This window comes from Saimiri boliviensis, chromosome 8 (genome assembly GCF_048565385.1).
Source record: "Saimiri boliviensis isolate mSaiBol1 chromosome 8, mSaiBol1.pri, whole genome shotgun sequence".
Lineage (NCBI taxonomy): Eukaryota > Metazoa > Chordata > Mammalia > Primates > Cebidae > Saimiri > Saimiri boliviensis.
In genome coordinates this window covers 49,349-75,350 of record NC_133456.1, presented here as the reverse complement: position 1 = coordinate 75,350, position 26,002 = coordinate 49,349, and the positions used below count along the sequence as shown (strand labels likewise).

At 45.5% G+C, this 26,002-nt stretch overlaps 1 pseudogene; it reads left to right on the top strand.

The window, feature by feature from the left end:
• Nucleotides 1-19,688, top strand: part of LOC141585303 (phospholipid phosphatase 2-like) — a 152,267-nt pseudogene extending 132,579 nt beyond the window's left edge.
• The last annotated feature ends 6,314 nt before the right edge of the window (nt 19,689-26,002 follow it).

The window sequence follows — 26,002 nt, the reverse complement described above, 5'->3', positions numbered from 1 at the left end:
TAAACTTTCAACAACAACAACAAAAAAAGTAAGTGTCATTTTTCTTAAAAGTAAAATTATGATAAGTACTTTCCTAGAAATTTTATACATATGTCAAACAAAAAGTAACAAAACCTTTATTTTTTTTTTGGTGAAGATGTGTGTGAAACAAGAGAAAATTCTCATACAAAAGACAATAATTTAAAAACCAGTAAGTGTTGTTTCAAGTGCTTTCTAAGAAGCAAAACATAAAATATGGAGAACATAGATCTTCCATCTTATATCTCTGTTCTAGATCTCAGACCTATGTTATTATAGATCTATGTTCTCCTTAGATCTCAATACTATTGCAATATTTCTTGTCTTTCTTTCTTTTTTTTTTTTTTTTTTTTGAGACGGAGTTTCGCTCTTGTTACCGAGGCTGGAGTGCAATGGTGCGATCTTTGCTCATCACAACCTCCGCCTCCTGGGTTCAGACAATTCTCCTGCCTCAGCCTCCTGAGTAGCTGGGATTACAGGCACGCACCGCCATGCCCAGCTAATTTTTTGTATTTTTAGTAGAGACGGGGTTTCACCATGTTGACCAGGATGGTCTCGATCTCTTGACGTTGTGATCCACCCGCCTCGGCCTCCCAAAGTGCTGGGATTACAGGCTTGAGCCACTGTGCCTGGCCGTGCAATATTTCTTTCTTTCTTTTTTTTTTTTTTTTGAGACGGAGTTTCGCTCTTGTTACCCAGGCTGGAGTGCAATGGCGTGATCTTTGCTCACGGCAACCTCCGCCTCCTGGGTTCAGGCAATTCTCCTGCCTCAGCCTCCTAAGTAGCTCGGATTACAGGCATGTGCCACCATGCCCAGCTACTTTTTTTTGTATTTTTTTAGTAGAGACGGGGTTTCACCATATTGACCAGGATGGTCTCGATCTCTTGACCTGATCCACCCGCCTTGGCCTACCAAAGTGCTGGGATTACAGGCTTGAGCCACCGCGCCCGGCCTTGCAATATTTCTTAAAGATCTGAAGAAGCTGGTTCAGAAGAAGGAATGTAGCAAAAATGTTAAAGTTTGTCAACGTTTTATTTTGAAAGTGGGTAGCCTTCACAACTTTTATTTGCATTATCTATGTTTGTCTCACATGTGAATGCATATATTCAATGACATTTTTCATTGCTTACTTTTTCTTAACTCCTATGTTATGAGAACTGAAATTTATCAGACGTGGCTTTTCCACACATTTTTTTAGAAATATAATTTCTGTGTTTGAAGAAGTCTGTGTTGGAGAAGCCTTCCCAGAGGTGGGACAGACATAAGTTGGTTTTAAGGATGCATTTGCTTCCCTAGCCTAAAAACCAAACAATACATGAAGTAAACCAAAGTTCTGCTCTCAGATTTGGAACACAGCACTTCTCGGACTGTTTCTTGGTAGCTTCTATAAATACATATAAGCTCACATTACATCATCACATAGCAGGAAATTCTTGAAATCAGTGGTCAGAATTAAGAGAAAGCACCAGATGCAGTGTTATGAACCTGTAGTCCCAGCTACTCAGGAGGCTTGAGGTGGGAGAATGGCTTTAGCTCTGGAAGTTTGAGGTAAGCCTGAGAATTTCAGGCAATCCTGGACAATACAGTGAGACTCTATCTTAAAAAAAAAAAAAAGAAATGAAACAAGAAGAGGATCTGATGTAGCTGAATATTGAGAAATTATAGAATGCAAAGAGCCTGAAAGGGGAGATATTTTACATAGGCAGGTGACTCGAGGCGTTTTCTGATTGGTCTTCTCCATGCTCCTTGCCCAGCAAGCTCCATGGCATTCACCTGAAAGCCACCATGTCAGTGAGTAGTTATGGGTGAAGGGCATTCTGGGGGTCTTGGGGAACATGGCTAAAATGGGCCTGTGACCTTCCCCCAATTCATGTCATTTCTCCTAAATCCATTTTCTGTTGTTGGTACCACTAATATTACTTTTTCATTAAGTGTCTATATTCGTAAAGTTCCTACCATAAAAATAGGAATGTTTTCTTTAGAAGATCACAGATTCTCAAGGAACAAAACAATGTTAACAGTTCATATTCAAAAGGCAGTTACTGGATGTTTCTTTTCTCAGCTAAACGTAATGTTCACTTATCTTGACTTTTAAGTAGCAAAGAGTAGGGATCCTTAACATAACGCTCAGTATCTAATCTCTAAATTAAAGGTATTTAACCAGATTGTCAATAAAATTAATTTTAGCTGTAAATTCTGATGATCTTGTGTGATTTCCTAAAACAAGCACAGGATTATTCAGGTATTGGACGCTGATAAAAAATGTGTACTGGCTTCCAATTGCCATGGGTTTTAGACTGGAATTTAAATCCATTTGACTGATTTGCCCCAGTCTTCTGTTCTAGCTTGCTTCCTACCATTTCTCAATACAAATACTCCACTGACTCAGTCAGTCTCCTGGTTATACCACAAAGATAACTCATTTTCTTCTCTTTCCATTCTGTGTGCTTTCTCCTTCCCGTAATGCTCATTTTCTTATCCAAATACTACAGAGTATTTTTATTCTAGAGCCACATTAATCTTCTTTGCTCTTTGGGAAGACTGGGACTTTGGAGTGAGAGGATCTTTAGTAGCTTAGCCACTTTGGACCAGTTACTTACAACTTCTGTAGGCTTTAAATTCTTCATTTGAAAAAAGGGGCTCATAAAAGTACCTTGCTCATAAAGGTTTTGTGAGGTTGCTTCGAAGGCACTTAACTTGTTGGCACACAGTAAACATTCTGTGGATGATGATGTTGAGAAAGATGATGAATCTTGGCTTATATAATTGTGTGTTTGGTCTTTGTCAGGATAGACATGCCTTATGTTTTAATTCATATCAGTGTGAAAGATCCAGGGGTCTCACTGTATTGTTAAATTTTTCTTCCTATACACCAGAGTGTGATATTTAAAAAAATTTCCACATGTCCCCTTCCACCTTTGTGAGAAAAATAAGCTAATCTCTTTGAGAAACAAAGTCTCTCAGTGAAAGAAAGCAGCCAGTTTCAGAACTGCAACTTCTCTGGCTGTCTCCTTAGCTGTGCTTTATTTCTCAGAGTTTTTAGTCCATTCCACTTTCTCTTCACTCCTCCCGGGCTCACAGTAGTAAACTGAAGCATACTTTATTAAGATAAAATGAAATAATTATATCATGCTTCTTACCTGCAAGCACATGAATTTTGATGCCTTTCAAGAGGAATGTATTAGATGGGCAGGTGGTTGGTAATCATCCTACTCTGTCTCATTGGGTGACATTTAAATAATCACACTCAATTCTGCAGTAACTAGAGAGGAGCATTTCAAGTGAATTATTGAGTATTTACTTCATACTACAGTTTAATGATTAGGCATACAGATAAATAAGGGAACATTTTCATGGCATCCATACTATTGAATGCAGGGAACATCGAGAATGCAACTTGATTTCTAAAAATTTCTACAGTTACCAGTGAACAAAAAGAATGCATCTGAATGGGGAAATTTTCAGTTCTTTTCCAGGTTCGGGTTGTCTGGCAGCCTATTTTTAGAGATGCCTAGGACACCGAAATAACCGATGATTCATAGGCAATTCTTCTTTGACTTGGTAATTATGTCCACAAAAACTATTTATAGAGTTAAAAAAATTAACCTGGACTGCTAGAATATTTTCCCTGAAGATCTCTCTGTAGAATGTGGCAGACATTATTATTTTTAGTAATAATTTATGTGGGTTCTATTAATATTCACCATGTTAAAAATTAATACTGAGAAATGCTTAAAACATGTATACAGTTATCTTAATATAATTTATATTTTAACAGTTTCTATGAAAAATAATTTTATTTTTCAGTAATAATGATGAGTAATATTTTTATTGTATAAATGTAAGGTGTACAACATGTATTCATGTACATCTGCATGGTGAAGTGCTTATAACAGTCAAATACGTTAATTACTACATTATCTTCCATAGTTACCTTTCCTTTTTGCATGTATGTGTGTGTGTGTGGGGGGGGTAAGAGCATCTAAAATTTATTGTTTTAACAAAGTTCCAGTGTATACAATGCAATATCATCAACTACGGTGCTTATGCTGCATGCTGGTTCTCTACCCGTATTCATCCTGTGTAAATAAAAAATTCGTACCCTTTGGCCAACATCTCCCATTTCTCCTGTACCTTTCCCAACTACCATTCCACTCTGCTGCGTTGTGTTTATGATTATGTTTTTAAGTTTCCATATATAAGGGAGTTCATGTAGTATTTGTCTTCCTATATCTGGCTTATTTTACTGAACATAATGTCATCTAGGTTCATCCGTGTTGCTGAAAATGGCAGGATCTCCTTATTTAAGGCCAGATAGTATTCTGTTGTATATGTATACCCTGGTTTCTTTATCCATTCCTTTATCAGTAGACACTTAGGTTGTTTCCTTATCTTGGCTATTGAGAATAATTCTACAAAAAGCATGGACACACAGATATCCTTATAAGGTGGTGATTTCATTTCCTTTGGGGATATATCCAGAAGAGGAATTACTATGGTAATTCTGCATGAATTACTATATGGTAGTTCTACATTGAATTGCTTTTCTTTTTTTTTTTTTTGAGACGGAGTTTCACTCTTGTTACCCAGGCTGGAGTGCAATGGCGCGATCTCGGCTCACCACAACCTCCGCCTCCTGGGTTCAGGCAATTCTCCTGCCTCAGCCTCCTGAGTAGCTGGGATTACAGGCATGCGCCACCATGCCCAGCTAACTTTTTGTATTTTTAGTAGAGACGGGGTTTCACCATGTTGACCAGGATGGTCTCGATCTCTCGACCTCGTGATCCACCTGCCTCGGCCTCCCAAAGTGCTGGGATTACAAGCTTGAGCCACCGTGCCCGGCCCATTGAATTTCTTTTAGGAAGCTCTGTGAAGTTTTCCAAGGTGGCCAACTAAATCTGCATTCCTACAAACAGTTTACAAGTCTTTCCTTTTCTCTACACCTTCAGCACCACCTATATCTTGTCTTTTTCATAATAAGCATCCCAGCAGATGTTAGGGGATAAATCAGTGTGGTTTTGATTTGTATTTCCCTGATGACCAGTGATGTTGAGCATCCTTTCATATACTTGGCCATTTTTATGTCTTCTCTGGAGATAAGTCTGTTCAGGTCCTTTAGCTATTTTTTAATCAGGTTATCATATTGTTTTGCTATTGGGTTGTTTGAATTCCTTACATATTTTAGGTATTAACCTTTTAAGAGAGACTATGGTTGGTAAATCTATTCTCCCAGTATTTAAGTTGTCTCTTTAGCCTCCTTACCATTGTTTCATGGTAAAAACAGTGTTGAGACAGGGATAAATCCAACTCGGTCACTATGTGTAATTTCTCTGATGTGTTCTTAAGTTCATTTTGCTGGTGTTTTCTTGATTTTTCCATCTATGTTCATCTTAGATAGTGGTCTTTAGTTTTCTTATTGTGTCTGACTTTGACATAGGAATGATGCTGGCCCCAAAAATGGGTTTGAAAGTATTCCCTCTAGTTCTCAACCTTAGAAAAGCTTAGGCCGGGCGCAGTGGCTCAAGCCTGTAATCCCAGCCCTTTGGGAGGCCGAGGCGGGCGGATCAAGAGGTCAAGAGATCGAGACCATCCTGGCCAACATGGTGAAACCCCGTCTCTACTGAAAATACAAAAATTAGCTGGGTGTGGTGGCGCGTGCCTGTAGTCCTAGCTACTTGGGAGGCTGAGGCGGAAGAATTGCTTGAAACCAGGAGGCCGAGGTTGCAGTGAGCCGAGATTGTGTGTCACTGCACTCCAGCCTGGCGCCTGGCAATAGAGTGAGACTCTGTCTCAAAGAAAAAAAAAAAAAAAAAAAAAAAAGTTTAAGAAGAATTTGAGATGTTCCATGGATATCTAGTTCATTGTGCGTTTTTAACATGAAGGGATGTTAAATTTTATCAAAGGCTTTTTCCGCATGTATTGAGATAATCATGTGGTTTTTCTCCTTGGTTCTGTTTATGTGGTTTGTTTATTGATTTGCATATGTTGAACCAGCCTTAGATCCCAGGGATGAAGCCAACTTGATCGTAGTGGATAAACTTTTTGATGTATTGCTGGATTCAGTTTGCCAATATCTTATTGAGGATTTTCACATTGATGTTCATTAGGGATATTGGCCTGAAGTTTTCTATTTTTTGTCTGTCTGCCACGTATTTGTATCGGATGATGTTGGCATCATAGAATGAGTTAGAAAGAAGTCTCTCCTTTTCAGCTGTTTGGAATAGTTTCAGAAGGAATGATACAGGCTCCTCTTTGTACCTCTGGTAGAATTGGTCTTTGAATCTGTCTGTTCCTGGGTTTCTTTTTTGGTAGGTAGGCTATTAATTACTCCCTCAATTTCAGAACTTGTTATTGGTCTATTCAAGGATTTGACTTTTTCCCAGTTTATTCTTGGGAAGATGTATGTGTCCAGGAATTTATCCATTTCTGGTAAATTTTCTAATTTATTGGCATAGAAGTAATATAGTGTTCTCTGAGTTTGTATTTCTGTGGGGTCAGTTGTGATATCTCCTTTAATAACTTTTTACTCAGTCTGTTTGATTCTTCTCTCTTTTTTCTTCATTAGTCTAGCTAGGGTTTATCTATTTTGTTATTTTTTTCAAAAAACCAGCTCCTGGATTCATTGATTGTTTTGGAGGGTTTTTTATGTCTCTATCTCCTTCAATTCTTGTCTGATCTTAGTTATTTCTTGTCTTCTGCTAGCTTTTGGATGAGTTTGCTCTTGCCCATCTAGTTCTTTTAGTTGTGATGTTAGGTTGTCAATTTGAGATCTTTCTAACTTTCTTATGTGGGCCTTTAGTGCTATAAATTTCCCTCTTAACACTACTGTAGCTGTATCCCAGAGATTCTGGTATGTTGTCTCTTTGTTGTTGTTTTCAAAGAACTTTTACAAGGAGAATAATTGGTTATACTGTATTAGGAGAATAACAGTTTGTAACAATATTACTTGGAATGAACTCCATACTTTCCTTTGTTTTTTTTTAAGACAGAGTTTCGCTCTTGTTACCCAGGTTGGAGTGCAATGGCGCGATCTCGGCTCACCGCAACCTCTGCCTTCTGGGTTCAAGCAATTCTCCTGCCTCAACCTCCTGAGTAGCTGAGATTACAGGCATGTGCCACCATGCCCAGCTAATTTGTTTGTATTTTTAGTAGAGACGGGGTTTCACCATGTTGACCAGGATGGTCTCGATCTCTCGACCTCGTGATCCACACGCCTCAGCCTCCCAAAGTGCTGGGATTACAGGCTTGAGCCACCGCGCCCAGCTCATACTTTCTTTTACTATTCAGTGAAGCAATTGTTTGGCTTTGTGGCTACACAGGCAGTTTTTCTTTGATAGCTAAGTTAATTTCGTCATAAGGCAATCAGGTGGCACAAAAATATCAACAACTACAGGAAACCAACATCTGGCAAAGACATTTGAAGATCATGTTCACCCCGAATAAACAGGTGCCTTTAAAAAAAAATTCTTCCAACTTTTAACCTCAAACAGAAAAGTTGAAAAAGAAGTACAGTAAAGACACATGCGCCCTTTATTTAGATTGACAAATTAACATTTTCTGGGATTGGCTTTGTGTGTGTTTCTGTCTCTTTTCCTCTTCACATACACACTCATTTTCTCTCTCTTACACACGCGTACATATGCATGCACACACTCACATTTTGGGGAGTTCTGAAATGCTTGAAAACAAATTGCAGACATTAAGATTATTTAAAAATACTTAAGGGATTTTTTCCCAAAATTAGCACATTCTTTTATATTACCACTATAACAATTACAAGACATTAGCTACTGATAATTAATATTATGTAGTATACAGTCTAAATGTCTCCACTTGCTCTCAGATATTCTCTATATCAGTCAGGGATCTTATATTGGAATTTTTGTCATGTTTCTTATTTTCATCAGTCTTGAATATTGCTTCCCCTCCACACTTTTTTTTCATCTTTTACAAGCTTGATATTTTTGAAGAGTCCAGAGTAATTGTCTCATAGAATGTTTCTCAAACTGGATTTATCTAACTGTTCTTCTGGATTAGGCAAAATGTTTAGGCAAGTATTACGTTTCCTATTGCATTGCATCGGGAAGTTTATAGTGTCACTTTATCTCAATATTTGTGAAGCTAAGTTTCATCTCTTCGATTTAAATTCCATGCTTAATAAACATTTGATGGGTAATAGAGATATATGAATGTCCTTTTCCTAACAATATGTTAGTATATAGTGTTAGGAGTAATTTCATGCCAGAATCTTATATTACCTTGGTGGTATTTGCAAAATGGTGATTTGAAAATTCAGGCATTTTTCTAGCTCAGGGGCCAGTAGATTTTTCCAGTGAAGAGCCACATTCTAAGTCTTTTAGGCTTTGTGGGCCACATATGGTCTCTGTTACGTATTCTATTTCTTCTTTAGCTGTGTAAAATTATTAGCTCTTGGACCGCAGGAAAATGGTCTGCAGCAGGATTTGAGCCATGAGTAGTAGTTTGTCAAAGTCCTGTTTGTGTTATAAAGAAGAGCTTTCCTTTTCCTTGTAACACCTGTGTGTGTGTGTGTGTGTGTGTGTGTGTGTGTGTCAGAGGGAGAGAATGAGATTCTTTTTTGTTTGTTTGTTTGTTTGTTTTTTGAGACGGAGTTTCGCTCTTGTTACCCAGGCTGGAGTGCAATGGCGCGATCTTGGCTCACTGCAACCTCCGCCTCCTGGGTTCAGGCAATTCTCCTGCCTCAGCCTCCTGAGTAGCTGGGATTACAGGCACATGCCACCATGCCCAGCTAATGTTTTGTATTTTTAGTAGAGGCGGGGTTTCACCATGTTGACCAGGATGGTCTTGATCTCCTGACCTCGTGATCCACCCGCCTCGGCCTCCCAAAGTACTGGGATTACAGGCTTGAGCCACCGCGCCCGGGAGAATGAGATTCTTTAGTAACTTTATGTCTTTTGTAGAGTTGGTCTGTTCAAACATTTTTTTAAAAATAAATACTCTTGGATTTAACTTTGGTAAATAATATTGTCTTAAGAAAATTTCAATTTCATATTCTGTGCTTTCTGATACAATACCACTAGCTGCATGAGACTATTCAAATTTAAACTAATTATAATGCAGTTATAATTAAAAAATAAGTAAATTAATAATCAGAAAAATTCAATTTCTCAGTCACATGAGCCACATTTAAGTGTACAAGTATTCACTCAACACACGTAGCTAGTGGCTACATATTCAACAGTGCAGATGCAGGACATTTTTATGATTTAGAAGTTGTATTGGATAGTAATCAGTGCAGATTTCAAATATATTTGTATATTTGAAAGTTGTGTAAAATAGTCAGTCCCTTATAATTAGAGTTAACTTATAATGTTTTTCTTGCCTTTTTTTTTTTTTTTTTTTTGCATTTATGCTTATTTCCTTTCTTACTAATTTGTCTATTTTTTTTTTCAAGGCACTAAACTATTATGTCTACTATTTTTTGGGTTTTGTCTCACATTTTCCTTTCCTTATGCTTTCTTTTGATTTAGTTTATCCATTATTCTTGAAATTTTAGGTTCAGAGGTACTGTGCAGGTTTATTATATAGGTGTCACTGGGGATTTGTGTACAGATTATTTATTCACCTATGTGGTAGGCACTGACCTCTGGGGCTCAAGTGATCATTTCCCCTCAGCCTCCTGAGTAGCTGGGACTATAGGTGTGCACCACCATTCTGGGCTAATTTAAAAAAAGTTTGTTTTTTCCTGTAGAGACAGGGTCTTACTATGTTGCCAGGCTGGTCCCAAACTCCTGGTCACAAGCGATCCTTCCTTCTCGGCCTCCCAAAGTGTTTGGTGCTACAGGTGTGAGCCACCACACCTGGCCTCTTTGCGTTTCTTTAGAGTAGAGCCGTCCTAGTATGCATCTCTAGCCCATAACTGTTCCCCAGCATTGTTATGTCTTTTAATCCTCTTTCAATCTCCCAAGTTGGTTGGCTGGGTGAGTGCTCACACCTGTAATCCTGATGTGATAGGATCATTTAAGTTCAGAGGTTTGAGACCAACCTGGACAACACTGGGAGACTCCTGTCTCTACAAAACCTTATTTTCTTCTTTTTTTAAACTCTACCCAGGCTGCAGTGCAGTGGTGTGATCTCACCTCACTGCAACCTTCGCTTCCTGGGTTCAAGCCATTCTTCTGTCTCAGCCTCCCAAGTAGCTGAGATTATAGGCCCATGGGACAATTCCCAGCTAATTTTTGTCCTTTTAATAGAGTCAGGGTTTCACCATGTTGGCCTGGCTGTCCTCAAACTCCTGACCTCAGGTGATCTGCCCACCTCAGTCTCTCAAAGTGCAAAGATTGGGATCACAGGTGTGAACAACCATGCCCGGCCAAAAACTAAAATTAAAAAAAAGACACAAGTTATAATTTTCTCCTGTATTCCTTTTTCTTTTTCTTTCTTTCTTTTTTTTTTTTTTTTTTGTGAGACGGAGTTTCGCACTTGTTACCTAGGCTGGAGTGCAATGGCGCCATCTTGGCTCACCGCAACCTCCGCCCCCTGGGTTCAGGCAATTCTCCTGCCTCAGCCTCCTGAGTAGCTGGGATTACAGGCATGCGCCACCATGCCCAGCTAATTTTTTGTATTTTTAGTAGAGACGGGGTTTCACCATGTTGACCAGGATGGTCTCGATCTCTTGACCTTGTGATCCACCCGCCTCGGCCTCCCAAAGTGCTGAGATTACAGGCTTGAGCCACAGCGCCCGGCCCTTTTCCTTTATTTATTTATTTATTTATTTTTTGTTTTGTTTTGTTTTGTTTTTGTTATTGTTGAGACAGAGTCTTGCTCTGTCACCCAGGCCAGAGTACAATGGCACAATCTCAGTCCACTGCAACCTCTGACTCCCAGGTTCAAGCGATTCTCTTGCTTCAGCCTCCTGAATAACTTGAATTACAGGCATGTGCTACAACACCTGGCTAATTTTGGTATTTTTGGTAGAGATGGGGTTTCTCCATGTTGGTCAGGCTGGTCTCAAACTCCTGATCTTGTGATCTGCCCACCTTGGCCTCCCAATGTGCTGGGATTACAGGCCTGAGCCACCTTGCCTGGCCTCTCCCTTTTCCTTTCTATGGATTTTGGAAGACTCCACACTGTTGGGCCTGTAGCATTTCTCAAAGACTGGATTTCCCTGGTGCAGGTGAACCCATTCTCTGTCTTTTGTATTTGTGGCATATTTGCAGCTGGATTTATGCTCACCGCATTAGAGTTTGATCATGTTGGCAAGATTCAGTGGGTGATGTGATTGATCTCTTATTGGTGATGAATACTATCCTATTGTCTCTCTTATTTTGTTAATTTTTTAAATTAGTTTTTTAGAAATGGGGGTCTCATTTGGTTACCCAGGCTGGAGTGCAGTGACTCCACCATAGCTCCCTAAAGCCTCAGATTCCTGGCTCAAGTGATCCGCACACCTCAGCCTCCTGAGTAGCTCTGACTACACACACCACACTCAACTTTTTTTCTTTTTTGAGATGAAGTCTGTCTCTGTCGCCCAGGCTGGAGTACAGTGGCGTGATCTCAGCTCATTGCAAACTCCGCCTCCCAAGTTAATGCAATTCTCCTGCCTCAGCATTCTGAGTAGGTGGAATTATAGGCACCCGCCACCACACCCAGCTAATATTCATATTTTTAGTAGAGATGGGCTTTCACCATGTCAATCAGGCTGGTCTGGAACTCCTAAACTCAAGTGATCTGCCTGCCTCAGCCTCCCCAAGTGCTAGGATTACAGATGTGTGCCATTGCACCGCACCTGGCCACTGTCCAGCATTTTCTTTTTATAGACTGAGTGTTTTTTTGTCACCCAGGCTGGAGTGCAGTGGTGCAATCTCGGCTCAGTGCAATCTCCGTCTCCTGGGTTCAAGCGATTCTGTTGCCTCTGCCTCCTGAGTAGCTGGAATTACAGGCACCCACCACCACGCCCAGCTAATTTTTGTATTTTTAGTACAGACGGGGTTTTGCCATATTGGCCAGGCTGGTCTTGAACTAATCTAGTGATCCACCCACCTCAGCCTCCCAAAGTGTTGGGATTCCAGGCATGAGCCACCACGCCTGGTACCTAATTCCTATTCACTGGTCATGGATGGGAGCTATGGAACCTTTCCCCAGAATACATGCTGACCCCATCAGAACTTCAGGGTTCAGTCTCCTAAGAGATGTTCCTCTGTGCTACACACCCAAATAATCCATCTCAGTCCACTGTCAGACAACTTCCAGGAATGACAGTGGCTGTAGTCTAGCTGGAAAAACACTGAAGTAGGCGTCAGCAGACCCCGGGACTCTCTAGACTCAGCCACTAACAACTTAATGTGGACTTGGGGAAAAAAAAGCTGGAACAACCATGCCTATAATCCCAGCACCTTGGGAGGTCGATGTGGGAGGATTTCTTGAGCCCAGGAGTTTGAGAGCAGCCTGGGCAACATAGCAAGACCCCATTTCTACAAGAAATTTCAACAAATTTTCCAGGTGTTGCAGTGTTCCTCTGTAGTCCCAGCTACTTGGGAGGCTAAAGTGGGAGGATCACTTGAGTCCCAGAGGTCAAGACTGCAGTGAGCCAAGGTCATGCCACTGCACTCAAGCTTGGGCTTCAAAGTGAGACACTGTCTCAGAAAAAAAAAGCTGGAGCTTTTTTTTCGCATTTGTAAAAGGTAAATGATATTATCTCCTTTATGGAGTTACTGTGAGGATGGAAATACAATTATTTCTTTTCCCTCCCCTTTTAGAAATACAATGAAATAGGCATAGTAGACAGGTGAGGTGGCTCATGCCTGTAATCCCAGCACTTTGAGAGGCTGAGGCGGGTGGATCACCTGAGGTCAGGAGTTCAAGACCAGCCTGGCCAACATAGTGAAACCTTGACTCCACTAAAACTACAAAAATTAGCCCAGCGTGGTGGCATGTGCCTACAATCTCAGCTACTCGGGAAGCTGAGGCAGGAGAATTGCTTGAACCCGGGAGGTGGAGGTTGTAGTGAGCCGAGATCATCCCACTGCACTCCAACCTGGGAGACAGAGCAAGACTCCATCTCAAAAAACAAACCAAAGCCAAAACCCAGTGTGGTGGCTCATCCCTGTAATCTCAGCACTTTGGGAGGCCGAGTTGAATGGATCACCTGAGGTCAGGACTTCAAGACCAGCCTGACCAACGTGCAGAAACCCCACCTCTACTAAAAATACAAAATTAGGCAAGCATGGTGGCATGTGCCTGTAATCGCAGCTACTTGGGAGTCTGAGGCAGAAGAATTGCTTCAACCTGGGAAGCAGAGATTGCAGTGATCTGAGATTGCACTCCAGCATGGACAACGAGAAGGAAACTCCGTCTCAAAAATAATAATAATTAGATAGGCATAGGCCCATTGCATCGGTGGGATTTGAACCCCTGCGCCTCGGGCGGGGGAGACTCTTGGAGAGAAAAGCTGAGTCCCAGGCTTTGGGACCTCGGGAGATCGAAATGTGTCCCGCGGGTTATTGGGCCAGGTGGGGGAAGCAGCTCCCGAGGCCTCCCGCCAGGATCCCGGAAACAAAGGCCAAGTGTTTGCTCTGTGGCTGAAGGGACAATGGCCTCGCGGATCTGTCACTGCGGGGTGGGGGGTGCGCTCCTCCCCAGCGCGTTTCCTGGTTCTCTGGCCAAGTCCTCTGAACTCCGAAGTAGACCCTTGTTGGGGTGCCAGGGAACAGCACGAGGTCCCCGTGGGGTGTCTGCCAGCCCTGGGCGCCATGTCCTGTGGGGTGTCTGCCAGCCCTGGGTGCCATGTCCAGTGGGGTGTCTGCCAGCCCTGGGCGCCATGTCCTGAGCAGCTGTGCTGTCAGTTACTTAAACATGTGTGTGGCACTTTCTGGCAGCCAGGCGCTCAGCAGCATGCAGATAACCGAAACGGTTCCGTAAATGGCCTGTGAAGGAGGGGCAGCCGCGTGGAGTCGCCTGCTGGAGGCCGCACAGCCGGGAGGTGCCACCGGGGTGGGGTTGGGTGTGGCTGCTGCGTGCCAGGGGTGGCGGCCGGGCCGAGGGCACCTCCATCTGGAAGCTGCGGCCCGTCACAGTGCAGTTCACCTGCCTGTCCTGGTGATGGATGCCTGTAATCCCAACTACTCAGGAGGCTGAGGCGGGAGAATTGCTGGAACCCGGGAGGTGGAGGTTGCAGTGAACTGATTGTGCTCCAGCTCGGGAGACACGAGACTCTGTCTCAAGAAAAAAAATTGTTTTTGTTTTGCTCAAAACTATAGGAAAAAAATAAAAAGAAAAGGAAAAAAAAGAGGATAAGCGAATAGAATAAAAACAAAGTTGTTTTTGTGTGTTTTTAGTGATTGAACACAGTGTATTCTTGTGTTTTGGAAGTTCATGTTGTAACATTCTGTCCTCTTTTGCTTTATGTATTTTGGAGTTCTGTGGTTTACTACATTTACATTTATAATTGTATTATTACATTTATAATTATAATTATTACATTTATAATTGCTATATCTTTTTGATAGATTGACCCTTTCATCATCATAGAATGATACATATGAGTTTTGCCTCAACAATTTTTGTCTTGATGTCCATTTGTCTGATATTAGTATAGCTATTCTGGCTCTCTTTTCGTTACTGTTTTGCATGGAATATTTTTTTTTTTCCAATCTTGTACTTTCAACCTATTCATGTCTCTGACTCTAAAGTAAGTCTCTTATACCTAGCATAAAATTGGGCCATTTTTTTTTGTATTGTCCAGTCTCTGATTCTTTTCAAGACAGAGGCTCACTTTGTTGCCCAGGGTGGAGTACGGTGATCTCAGCTCCCTGCAGCCTTGGACTCACTCCCAGACCAAGCCATCTTCCAGCCTCAGCCTCCCGAGTGGCTAGGACTGGCCACTACATTCAGCTACTGTTTTTTTATGTTTTTTGTAGAAATAGGGTTTTGCCATGTTGCCCAGGTTGGTCTTGAACTCCTCAGCTCAAGCGATCCACCCTCTGTGGCCTCCCAAACTGCTGGGATTACAGGTGTGTGCCACCATGCCCAGCCAGATCTCTGACTTTTTATTTTTTGTGTTCCCCCCCCCCCCCGCATATGTTAATCTTTTTATTGAATTAAGGCATTTAACGAATCTCTGACTTTCAGTTGGAGTGTTTAATCTATTTATAGTCAGTGTAATTACTGATAAGGAAGGCCCTCTGTCATTTTGTTTAGGGTTGCTTAGGTTATGCCTTCCTTTTTCAGTTCCTTGTCACTGCCTTTTTTTTTTTTTTTTTATTTTTTGTCTTTAATTTTTTTTTTCTTTTAGCGATGAGGGTCTTGCTGTCTTGCCCAGGGCTTGAACTCCTGGGCTCAAACCATCTCTGCCTTCGAAGTAGCTGGGACTACAGGTATACATTATCACATCTGGCTGGTTTTGCCTTTTTTTTTTTTTTTTTTTTTTTTTTTTTTTTTTTTTTTTTTTTTATAGAAATAGGGTCTCACCATGTTGCCTAGGCTGGTCTAGAATGCCTGGGCTTAAGCAGTCCTTCTGCCTTGGCCTCCCAAAGTGTTGGGATTACAGGCGTGAGCCGCTGAGCCCATTCAGGCTAAATCATCTTTTTCTCTCTTTTTTTTTGAGACAGAGTCTGGCTGTGTTGCCCAGGCTGGAGTGCAGTGGTTCGATCTCTGCTCACTGCAACCTCCACTTCCTGAGTTCAAGCAATTCTCCTGTCTCAGCCTCCCCAGTAGCTGGAATTACAGGTGTGTACCACCACACCTGGCTAATTTTTGTATTTTCATTTGTATTATTTTTATTTATTTTATTTTTTGAGATGGAATCTCACTCCGTCACTCAGGCTGGAGTGCAGTATACAGTGGCATGATCTTGGCTCAGTGCAACCTCTGCCTCCTGGGTTCAAGTGATTCTCCTGCCTCGGCCTTCCAAGTAGCTGGAACTATGGGCATGTACCACCACATCCAGCTAATTTGTATTATTTTCAGTAGAGGATGAGGTTTCGTCATGTTTGCTAGGCTGGTCTCGAACTCCTGATCTCAGATGACCCACCCACCTTGGCCTCCCAAAGTGCTGGGATTACAGATGTAAGCCACTGTGACTGGCCCGGCTGAATATTCTTAACTGACCTATTTTCTCTGTTTTTTTTGAGACAGAGTCTCACTCTGTCACCCAGGATGGCATGCAGCAGTGCGATCTTTGCTGTCCGCCACCTCCATCTCCTGGATTTAAACACTTCCCCTGCTTTAGTCTTCTGAGTGCTGGGATCACAGGCGTGCACCACCACACCTGGACAAGTTTTGTACTTTTAGTAGAGACAGGGTTTCACCATGTTGGCCAGGCTGGTCTCAAACTCCTGACCTCAGACGAGCCGCCTGCCTCAGCCTCCTAAAGCACTGGGATCACAGGCGTGAGCCACTGCACCTGACCTGTTTTATTTTGTTTTAAACTGTGTGTTTAGAGTATTATAAGGCTACTCTGGAAATAGGAGTCTCCCTACTCCCCGGGGTGTGTTGTTGCTGTTTGTTGCAGTGGTTATTTGTTTAATGACTTTTCGGATTGTGAAGTCTCTATCTTTTGTCATGGATGGCCATTTCCTCCTGTTCTTTTAGCCTGGTGGTCAGCGAGTGATAGGACAGAGATGTCTTTAAACATCTGGAACAACAACAACAACAACAAAAACCCACAACACCCTCCTAAGTCAGTAGAAGGGGTCTGCATGCCTGTGGGGTCAGCCCTTCCACGGTGAAACAGGTTTTCTCTGCCTTCATTTTCACTTCCTGCTTGTGCAGAGCTGGAAGGCCAGCTGGATGTGAGCGCAGGGCCCTCGCAGGCCTCTCGCAGGCCTCTTCCATGCTCCCGCACTGCTCGGGTCTTGTAGGTTACAAGCCTTCATTCCCCAGAGCGTTTTATTCCCTGGCCTTTCCTCCTAGGCCCTTTGGCTCCTCTGTTTTTTGCCTCATCTGCTCTCGTGGCCCCAGGCAGCAGACATTAACAAATTTGTTGTAAACATTTCCTGCAAATGTCCACCAGGTAGCACCTCAGCACTGGGAGAATGTCCAGTCAGGTGAGATCAAGATCAGCCCTTGAGCCATACCCCTGTCCACAGTTGCAAATAAGGCCCCTTCTTGGAACCTGTGCTGGGCGTGTGGTCTGTTACCCTCAGGCCACCACAGTCTAAGCAGTGGGAGAGGGACCAGGATGAGTTAAAATGCCAAAGCTGTTTGTTCTGAGATCCAACTGAAATACCTCTGGTTTTTATTTGAGCTGGAGTCTCGCTCTGTCGCCCAGGTAGTGGCATCATCTTGGCTCACCCCAACCTCCACCTCACAGGTTTTCAAGTGATTCTCCTGGTTCAGCCTCCCGAGTAGCTGGGATTATAGGCATGTTGGCACCATGCCTGGCTAATTTTTGTATTTTTAGTCGAGACGGGGTTTCACCATGTTGATCAGGCTGGTCTCAATCTCCTGGCCTCGTGATCCCGCTGTCTTGGTTCCCCAAAGTGCAGGGATTACAGGCGTGAGCCACCGCGCCCGGCCTCAACTGGATTATGTTAATCAAGTATTCCTCTGGTTCCTGCAAGCTTTTGATTCTGTCCAAAAAAGTTGATTGTGACTTTTTTGCCAGTTTTTTGTTGCTTCCTGTTTTCTGTGTTTCATTCACGTCCTTCACGGGATCTCAAATTTATATAAAAAGAAATCTCCCTCAGATCCACAGATGGGAGAAAATCGTGAGAAGAAACGCACTGAAAACGAAACCGGTTTTGCCTGCTTGCTGGACACTACCGTCCACCCTGGGTGTTGGGTTCAGGCCTCAGAGTCTTCACGGGGGAGGCGTCTCATGCCACAGCCCCAATTGGAGACTCTGATTCATCATCAGATAACTGGAAAGGACAGAGGGAACAGCCTCTGCTCCTGGGATTTGCTGGCCTGTAACGTCGGCAGCTCTCGTGTTGAACCCTCCCTTCTGCAGGAGGGGCGGTGGTGAAGGGAGGTTGGAAGACGCCGACTGAGCCGCCAGCCCTCCGACCTGCTGCCTCTCCTTCCCCAGGTTGTCTTTCTACTCGGGACACACCTCCTTTGGGATGTACTGTGTGGTGTTCCTGGTGGTGAGTCCATTTTTCTAGGGCTCGCCTGTCAAGTCACTCCCTTCCCTGGACCTCAGTTTTCCCAGCTGTAGAATGGGTGGGTCGTGGTGGTGATGGGCACACTCACTGACTTGTTTGTAAAGACAGGAGGCCCTGGGCTGGCCAGTTTTGTGCCTCCGGCCTCGGAGCTGCCATCTGTGCAGTGGGTGTGGGAGGGCCTGGCAGGGCACAGGCTGAGGCACCCTCTCCCGTCCCAGCTCTACGTGCAGGCACGGCTCTGCTGGAAGAAGTGGGCACGGCTGCTGCGCCTCACGGTCCAGTTCTTCCTGGTGGCCTTCACCCTCTATGTGGGCTACACCCGCGTGTCTGATCACAAACACCCCTGGAGTGACGTCCTTGCTGGCCTCCTGCAGGGAATACTGGTGGCTGGCCTCACTGCGAGCTTCTGACCTTGACTCCCCCCCTGTGCTGTCCAGAGACCACTCCCTGCCCAACCCTGGTCCTGCCCTGCACACTCTTGCCCCACGGAGTCCTCCCCTGGGACCCCTTCCTCCAATCCTGGTCCTTCCCTGGGACCCCTTCTTCCCCCAGTTTCTCCCCTGGGACCCCTACCAAAAACTCCAGTCCTTATCTGGACCCCTCCTTTTCCCCCCATCCTCCCCTGGGACCTCTTCCCCCAACTCCAGGCTTTTCTGAGGGCCCCTCCCTTCCCCCATTCCTTCCCTTGGGACCCTTTTCCCCAACCCCAGTCCATCCCTGGGACCCCTCCTTCCCCCATTCCTCTGCTGATACTACTTCCCCCAACCCCAGTCCTCCCTTAGATCCCTCCCTTCCTCCCCCACATCCTACCCTGGGACCCCTTGTCCCAACCCCAGTCCATTCATGGAACCCCTCCTTCCCCCATTCCTCCCCGGGACCCCTCTCCCCAAAGCCAGTCCTTCCCTGGACACCTTCTTCCCCCAGTTCCTTCCCTGGGTCTCCTCCCTGCACACCGCAGCCCTTCCCTGGGCTCATCGGTGCCCCAGTGTTCTCCACTGGTCCTCCACTAAGAGGGCTCTCTTCCCCCACAGGCACTCTTCCTCTCATTGCCCACCTGAGACCCTGTTCCTCCCCCTCCTGCTCATGCCCATGACCCTGGTGCCTGCCCAGCCCCTGCCCAGTCTCACCTTCCTCCACTCTGCCCGGTCCGCTCCATCTCAGACTTCTTCAAAGCCCGACCCCCACAGCACTGCCCGAAGGAGGAGGAGCTGGAACGGAAGCCCAGCCTGTCACTGACAGTGACCCTGGGCGAGGCTGACCACAACCACTATAGGTACCTGCACTCCTCCTCCTGACACTGTACCCCGCCCGGCAGGGAGTGCTGTGAGTCGAACTGAGGCCGGCCCCCCAGGTGGTCCCTCTGGCCCTGGGTAGGCAGTGAGGGCTCCGGACAGGCTCCAGGAACCCTGAGTAGGCTCTGCTGCCCCCTGCCCTGCACTGGACCAGGGGTCTGGGGAGGCCTAGGTAGCCCTGAGCATTTGGAGGGGGACCTGTTTCTGTAGCTCCCCAAATATCCCCATTCTTTTATGGGGTTAAGGAAGGGACTGTTTTGTAAAATGTAATGTACATGTGGTTTTTAGTAAAATGGGGCATTGGTTTGATGAGTGGTCTCAGTGCCTCTGTTCCTTATGGCCGTTCTGGGACGGTGTTCCTCCTGTCAGAGGGCTCCGTGGAGCTCAGGCATCAGGCGAACTCACCGGCTGTGACGGTGGAGGGCAGCAGCCAAGCCCGCCCCTTGCGTTTCTCCCTGCAGGGCGCTGGGGTCAAGGGTCATATGGGTCAGCACACCCTTCCCCTCTGCTCATGTCCACCCTGTGCACCTGGGGGCCACACTTCTGAAATGGGTAATTCAGGGGCTGGTTTCCCTGAAGTGATGGTAGAACACACAGAGCTTACTTTTTCAACAGGAGGGTAAAGGGTACATTTGGTTTTTGTACAGGTGGTAACTCAAGTGTCTGCTGATGTTTTGTTTGCACCTGAAACCTCTCTTATTCCCTCACCCTGCAGGGTGTTCCTATCAGGCCTTAGCCTTCAGGAAGGGTGCTGTAGCCCTGGGGGCAAAAGTGCAGCCTGGGAGCCCCACCCAGGGTGCCTCTGTGGAGACCTGCTCTTGGTGGATGGGAAGGAAGGTGACGCAGACCCTGCAGAACTCCAGCTGGACGTCAGGGACTTGCCTCCATGCAGGTGTCAGACGGGATCCTGGCCGGGAAAGTCACACTGAAGCCTCCCAGGTATCCTAGGGTGCCACAGCAGGCAGTGACACCCGAGGACTAAGGAGGCTGTGTCTGGGCTCAGAATGGGTGGGAGAGAGGTTCCCAGCCAGATCCCACAGGGACAGTCACTGCATCAGGAGCAAATGGAAATGACCCACGTGCCCTGACAGCCGCCGACACCTCCGTCTCCTCCCAGGCACAATGGCCTTGAAAGCCAGGACCACAGTGAGGGTTGAGTGCGAGTCTGTGGGAGCAGCTGCAGTGCACAGGACACCGGTGTAGTCTGCTGGGAGCAGGTGGCCGTGTTGGGATGAGCTGTGAAGACTGAGGAGTGGAGGAAGTTTGGAGTGAGGGAGAGGACATGGCTGAGTCCGGCGGCTGGCCTCGGCTGGGGGGGGTCTCAGTGCTTCAGAAAGAGCATGTGCACCCCACGGCTATGATAGCGGAGAAAGAAAGGGCTGTACTGACCAGAGCCATCCCCCGAAGGTCCTCAGGAGCCAGGAGGGCCCAGCTCTGGGAGCCGGTGGCCTGTCTCGCCATTTGGATGCTGCCCAGCTGGGCTACACATGCACTGCTCTGCATCTGTTGGAAAAAGGCGGGACGCAGGGTGTCAGGCTCGGAAATTCTCACAGGTTCCCAGTACCAAGATGGCAGACAGGGCGGCAGTTAGGACACATTTCTCCACCCACACGGAGCTCTGGGGAAGCTCTCATGCATAATTTTGGGTTTACACTGCCCACACCCTTATGGTTTCATGGAAAAAAATAGTATTTTCTCTTGTTGTACAAGGAGGATTTTTTTTTTCTGTTGTTTCTCACAGGAAACTCAGATTCTTAGCCATGTAAATATCAATTCCCATGGCTGTGTCCTCGTGGCCTGGCATTTCTCCCACCTTCTGAGGTTAATTGGTTTCTGAAGACCTCCTCCTGGCCGGGCACAGTGGCTCACACCTGTAATCCTAGCACTTTGGGAGGCTGAGGCGGGTGGATCACAACGTCAGGAGATCGAGACCATCCTGGCAACATGATGAAACCCCGGTCTGTACCAAAAAATGCAAAACTTAACCGGGCATGGTGGTGGACCCCTGTAATCCCAGCTATTCGGGAGGCTGAGGCAGGAGAATTGCTCAAACCCAGGAGGCAGAGGTTGCAGTGAGCTGAGACTGCACTACTGCTCTCTGGCCTGGCGACAGAGTGAGACTAGGTCTCAAAAAAGAAAAGAAAAGAAAAGAAAAGAAAACTCCTGAGTATTTGATGATATGCAGGGGTTTTTTTTTAATGTGTCAGCTACCATATGTTATTCTGGTTTTGTAGGAAACCATACATACTTTGTTTTTTAGACACAGGGTCTCATTCTGTCACCCAGGTTGGAGTGCAGTGGTGCAATTACTGCTCACTGCAGCCATGACCTCCCAGGCTCAAGTGATGCTCCTTCCTCAGCCTCCTCAGTAGCTGGGACTACAGGTGCTCACCACCACACCCCACTTTCATGCTTACTTTTTTTTATAAGTGCATACTGAAGTATTTAGGAGTGAAATTTTGTGAGATCTGCAAATTACAATATTTCATAATATAAAAACATGAAGCAGACATGGCAACATATGAGTAACTGTTAAATCTGTTTTGTGTATGTGGGTATCATTATGCCATGCTCTGGACTGCATCTGGAAATGTTTTAAGTCAAAAAAGTAAAATTCTGCCTGAGAAAATTTTCCTAAGTTCCAAATGTCACTACCTTTACTTTTAGTGAGACAATATTTCTTCTTCTTTTTTTTTTTTTTTCTTTTGGAGGAGTCTTGCCCTGTTGCCCAGCCTAGAGTGCAGTGGTGTGATCTTGGCTCACTGTAACATCCACCTCCTGGATTGAAGCAATTCTCCTGCCTCAGCCTCCCAAGTAACTGAGATAACAGGCACCCTCCACCATGACCAGCTAATTTTTGTATTTTTAGTAGAGATGCTATTTTACCATGTTGGCCAGGCTGGTCTCAAACTCCTGACGTCAGGTGATCCACCTGCCTCAGCCTCACAAAGCGCTGGGATTACAGGTGTGAGCCACCATGCATGGCTATTAATTTCTCATCTGAATTTCTGTTTGAATTGAAACAACATAAAATCCTAATTTCGATAACATTATTTACATTTTTTACGTTAGCTGATAGAACCTGATGAGAGAAGGCAGCGTTTCCTCAACCTCACCCAGCAGTGGTGTGGCCTGCGACCTTCTGGACAGCATTGGGGGTGGGGATTTGCGGAGGTGTGAGTCCCCGGGCTGGCTCAGCAGTGCGGTTGGAGCCTTTTCCCAGAGGCTTCTTAGCTCCAAGCCTGATTGTCCACCCCAAGTCTCCTCAACAGCGAGAGGCACATTGTCCTGCTGTGTAGAGAATCTTAGCTCTTCTGTCTCCTGTCACATATTTTCAGAAGCTGGACAGCTCCCAGGTCTCATCCCCTGTCTCAGAAATGACTTCTCAAGTCATACCCTGCTTCAGCATTTTGTTAGCCTGTTTTGTTGTTGTTCTTTGTTTGTTTTGAGATAGGGTTTCACTCTTCTTGCCCAGGCTGGAGTGCAGTGGCACAACCTCGGCTCACTGCAACCTCTGCCCTCCAGGTTCAAGCAATTCTCCTGCCTCAGCTTCCCGAATATCTGAGATTACAGGCACCTGCCACCATGCCCAGCTAAGGTTTTTGTATTTTTAGTAGAGACGGGGTTTCACCATGTTGGCCAGACCGGTTTCAAACTCCTGACCTCAAGTGATCCACCCGCCTCAGCCTCCCAAAATGCTGGGATTACAGGCGTGAGCCATTGCACCCTGCTGAGCCTCTTTTGTGACAGTTGTGATTTGTTGGATCTAAGCCCAGTTTTGTTTTAACTCTGACTTGCTGTTTTATAAGCCGGCGGACTAGTTCAGACATTTTAACAGCATTACAGGGATGGGAAATCCCTGAGAAGAATTAGCCAACCAGGCAAGGTGTGTGGTAAGGGCATTGCATGGCATGTGGAAGTTTAGGTTATTTGGGATTTCTAAGTTACAGCAATGGAATTTAGGAATGAATTAGACGAGTGAATGAATAAATGACTGAGTAAAGAAGACTTACCTGAGGCCGGGTGCAGTGACTCACACCTGTAATCCCAGCACTTTGGGAGGCCCAGGTGGGCAGAGCAGGAGTTTGAGACCAGCCTGACCTACATGGAGAAACCCCGTCTCTACTTAAAAAAAAAAAAAAAAGAAAGAAAAATACCAATTTAGCCTGGCGTGGTGGTACATTTCTGTGATCCCAGCTACTCGAGAGGCTGAGGCAGTAGAATCACTTGAACCTGAGAGGCGGAGGTTGTGGTGAGCCAAGGTTACGCCATTGTACTCCCTCCTGGGTGACAGGAGGGAAACGCCATCTCAAAAAAAAAAAAAAAAATTGACTTATCTGTAATTCCGAGGCCCTCTGCCCTCACCTGGAGTCAGGGCAGGAAGGATGACAGGTGTGGACGGGAGGGCATCGCTGCAGGTGCTCTTCCATCTGGCTGGAAACCCCGTGTGGACAGGCAATGAAGCCACAGCAGCTGGTGCGCTTCCCTCCTTCAGGGTCTTCCTGAGTCCGGGGTCATGCCAAGGCCGCACCTCAGGGAATCCAAAATGGAACATGAGAGACGTGTCGTCACAACTGAGCAATATGTACAGCAGTGGAGGTATCTAACAGGAAAGGCAGTTCTATGCTTTTGGCGGGGTTTGGATGTTTTTCTTTTTTGAGACAGGGTCTCACTCTGCTGCCCAGGCTGGAGTGCGGTGGTGCAATCACTGCTCATTGCAGCCTTGACCTCCCAGGCTCAAGCAATCCTCCCTCCTCAAGCTCCCGAGTAGCTGGAAGTACAGATGTGTGTCACCACATCAGGCTCATTTTTGTATTTTTTGTAGAGACAGGGGTTCTGCCATGTTGCCCAGACTGGTCTAGAATTCCCGGTCTCAAGCAGTCCTCCTGCCAGCCTCTCAGAGTGCTGGAATTACAAGTGTGAGCCCCCGCACCTGGCCAATAGTATGGGTCATCTTTGTTTTGTTATTTGATATAGATTGAATAATAGAGGCTTTAAGTTAACACACTTGTGGGTAATTAACATGGTTGAAAGAGTGGTTTTGAATGATAAAAAGTTTTTGGTTTGGGGCCCAGAGAAAACACCCTTCACGTGTTATTCCCCTTTGACCTCCTGCTGAGAGGGCTGTTCAGTACAGGGGTTACAGGAGTCAACAGTTAGAATAGAGACAAAGGGATGTGGGTAAACAGGCCACTGGGGAAGCTTGATTGTCCCTACCTTTCACCCTACGACTTTTATGAACTTTACGCTAAAATTTTAGCGTAAAAGAACTGGTTGCCTTTAGCCCATTCCATTAAAACCTTTTGGCCAGCCAGGCATGGTGGCTCAAGCCTGTAATCCCAGCACTTTGGGAGGCTGAGGCAGGTGGATCACGAGGTCAAGAGATCAAGACCAGCCTGGTCAACATCGTGAAACCCCGTCTCTACTAAAAATACAAAAAATTTGCTGGGCGTGGTGGTGCGTGCCTGTAGTCCCAGCTACTCAGGAGGCTGAGGCAGGAGAATTGCCTGAACCCAGGAGGCAGAGGTTGCAGTGAGCAGAGATCGCGCCATTGCACTCCAGCCTGGGTAACAAGAGCGAAACTTCTTCGCAAAAAAAAAAAAAAAAAACCTTTCGGCCTGCCAAAAGGTTTGAGACTATAAATTTATAACTTTCCCTAATATTTTCCTCCTGTTTTGCCAGCCACCCCGAGTAAATCCCAACGCATGGTGAAAACCACATTTGGAATATTTTAGCTGCTGGCTGTGTGGAAAATCACTTGGATCCCCAGTGTTTAACAATAAAAAGACAAGTATTTATACTGAAGAGCACAGAATTTTGTGACTATAATAAAAGATAATATGAGAGACTCCTGGCAAAATTAGATGCATGAAAATGCTCATACATAGATTGCAGACAAACATCTGTACATGTTAATGGAAGTGCCAGTCACACTTTGGATCTTGTAATCAGGAGGCCGTCATCGCACCCTGTGAACGTGAGAACCTAGTTCCAAATCAGCTACTGCCAACAAGCTTGGGTCAGGTGCTTGGTCACAGCCTCCGCTAGCCTCGTAATCTTTGTCTTTTATTTTTATTTTTGAGATGGAATCTTGCTCTGTTGCCCAGGCTGGAGCGCAGTGGAGCAATCTCGGCTCACTGCAACTTCTGCCTCCCAGGTGTTGAAAATTCGTGCTTTGAATGAAGAGACCCCCCCCAGACAGGCTTTGTGTGGGTAATGTGGCTGTTTATTCACCTGGGTGCAGGTCGGCTATGGGTGAAAAGGGTGTTAGCAAAGTGCAGTGGGATGGGAGTTGGTTTTACAGGTTTGGGGCGGGCGGTGGAAAGTCACAGAGTGAGATCAGTTACTGGTGGGGTAGGGGCAAGGAGTGTACATGACCCCAAGTTCAGTTACAGTGGTGGCTGGGGTGAGGCAGAAGAGCAGTTAAGATGACAGGATGGGTAAGAGGCATTCACATTATCATAAGAACAGTTGGAATGGCAGGGTTGGGTGAGGGGCTTGCGTGGGGAAGCTCCGCTGGGCACTCAGGGACAATGGCGAACACAGGTTGGGAAGTGGGAGACAATCAGCCCAGGCAGGCAGGACGTCAGGCCTGCATATGGAGACCT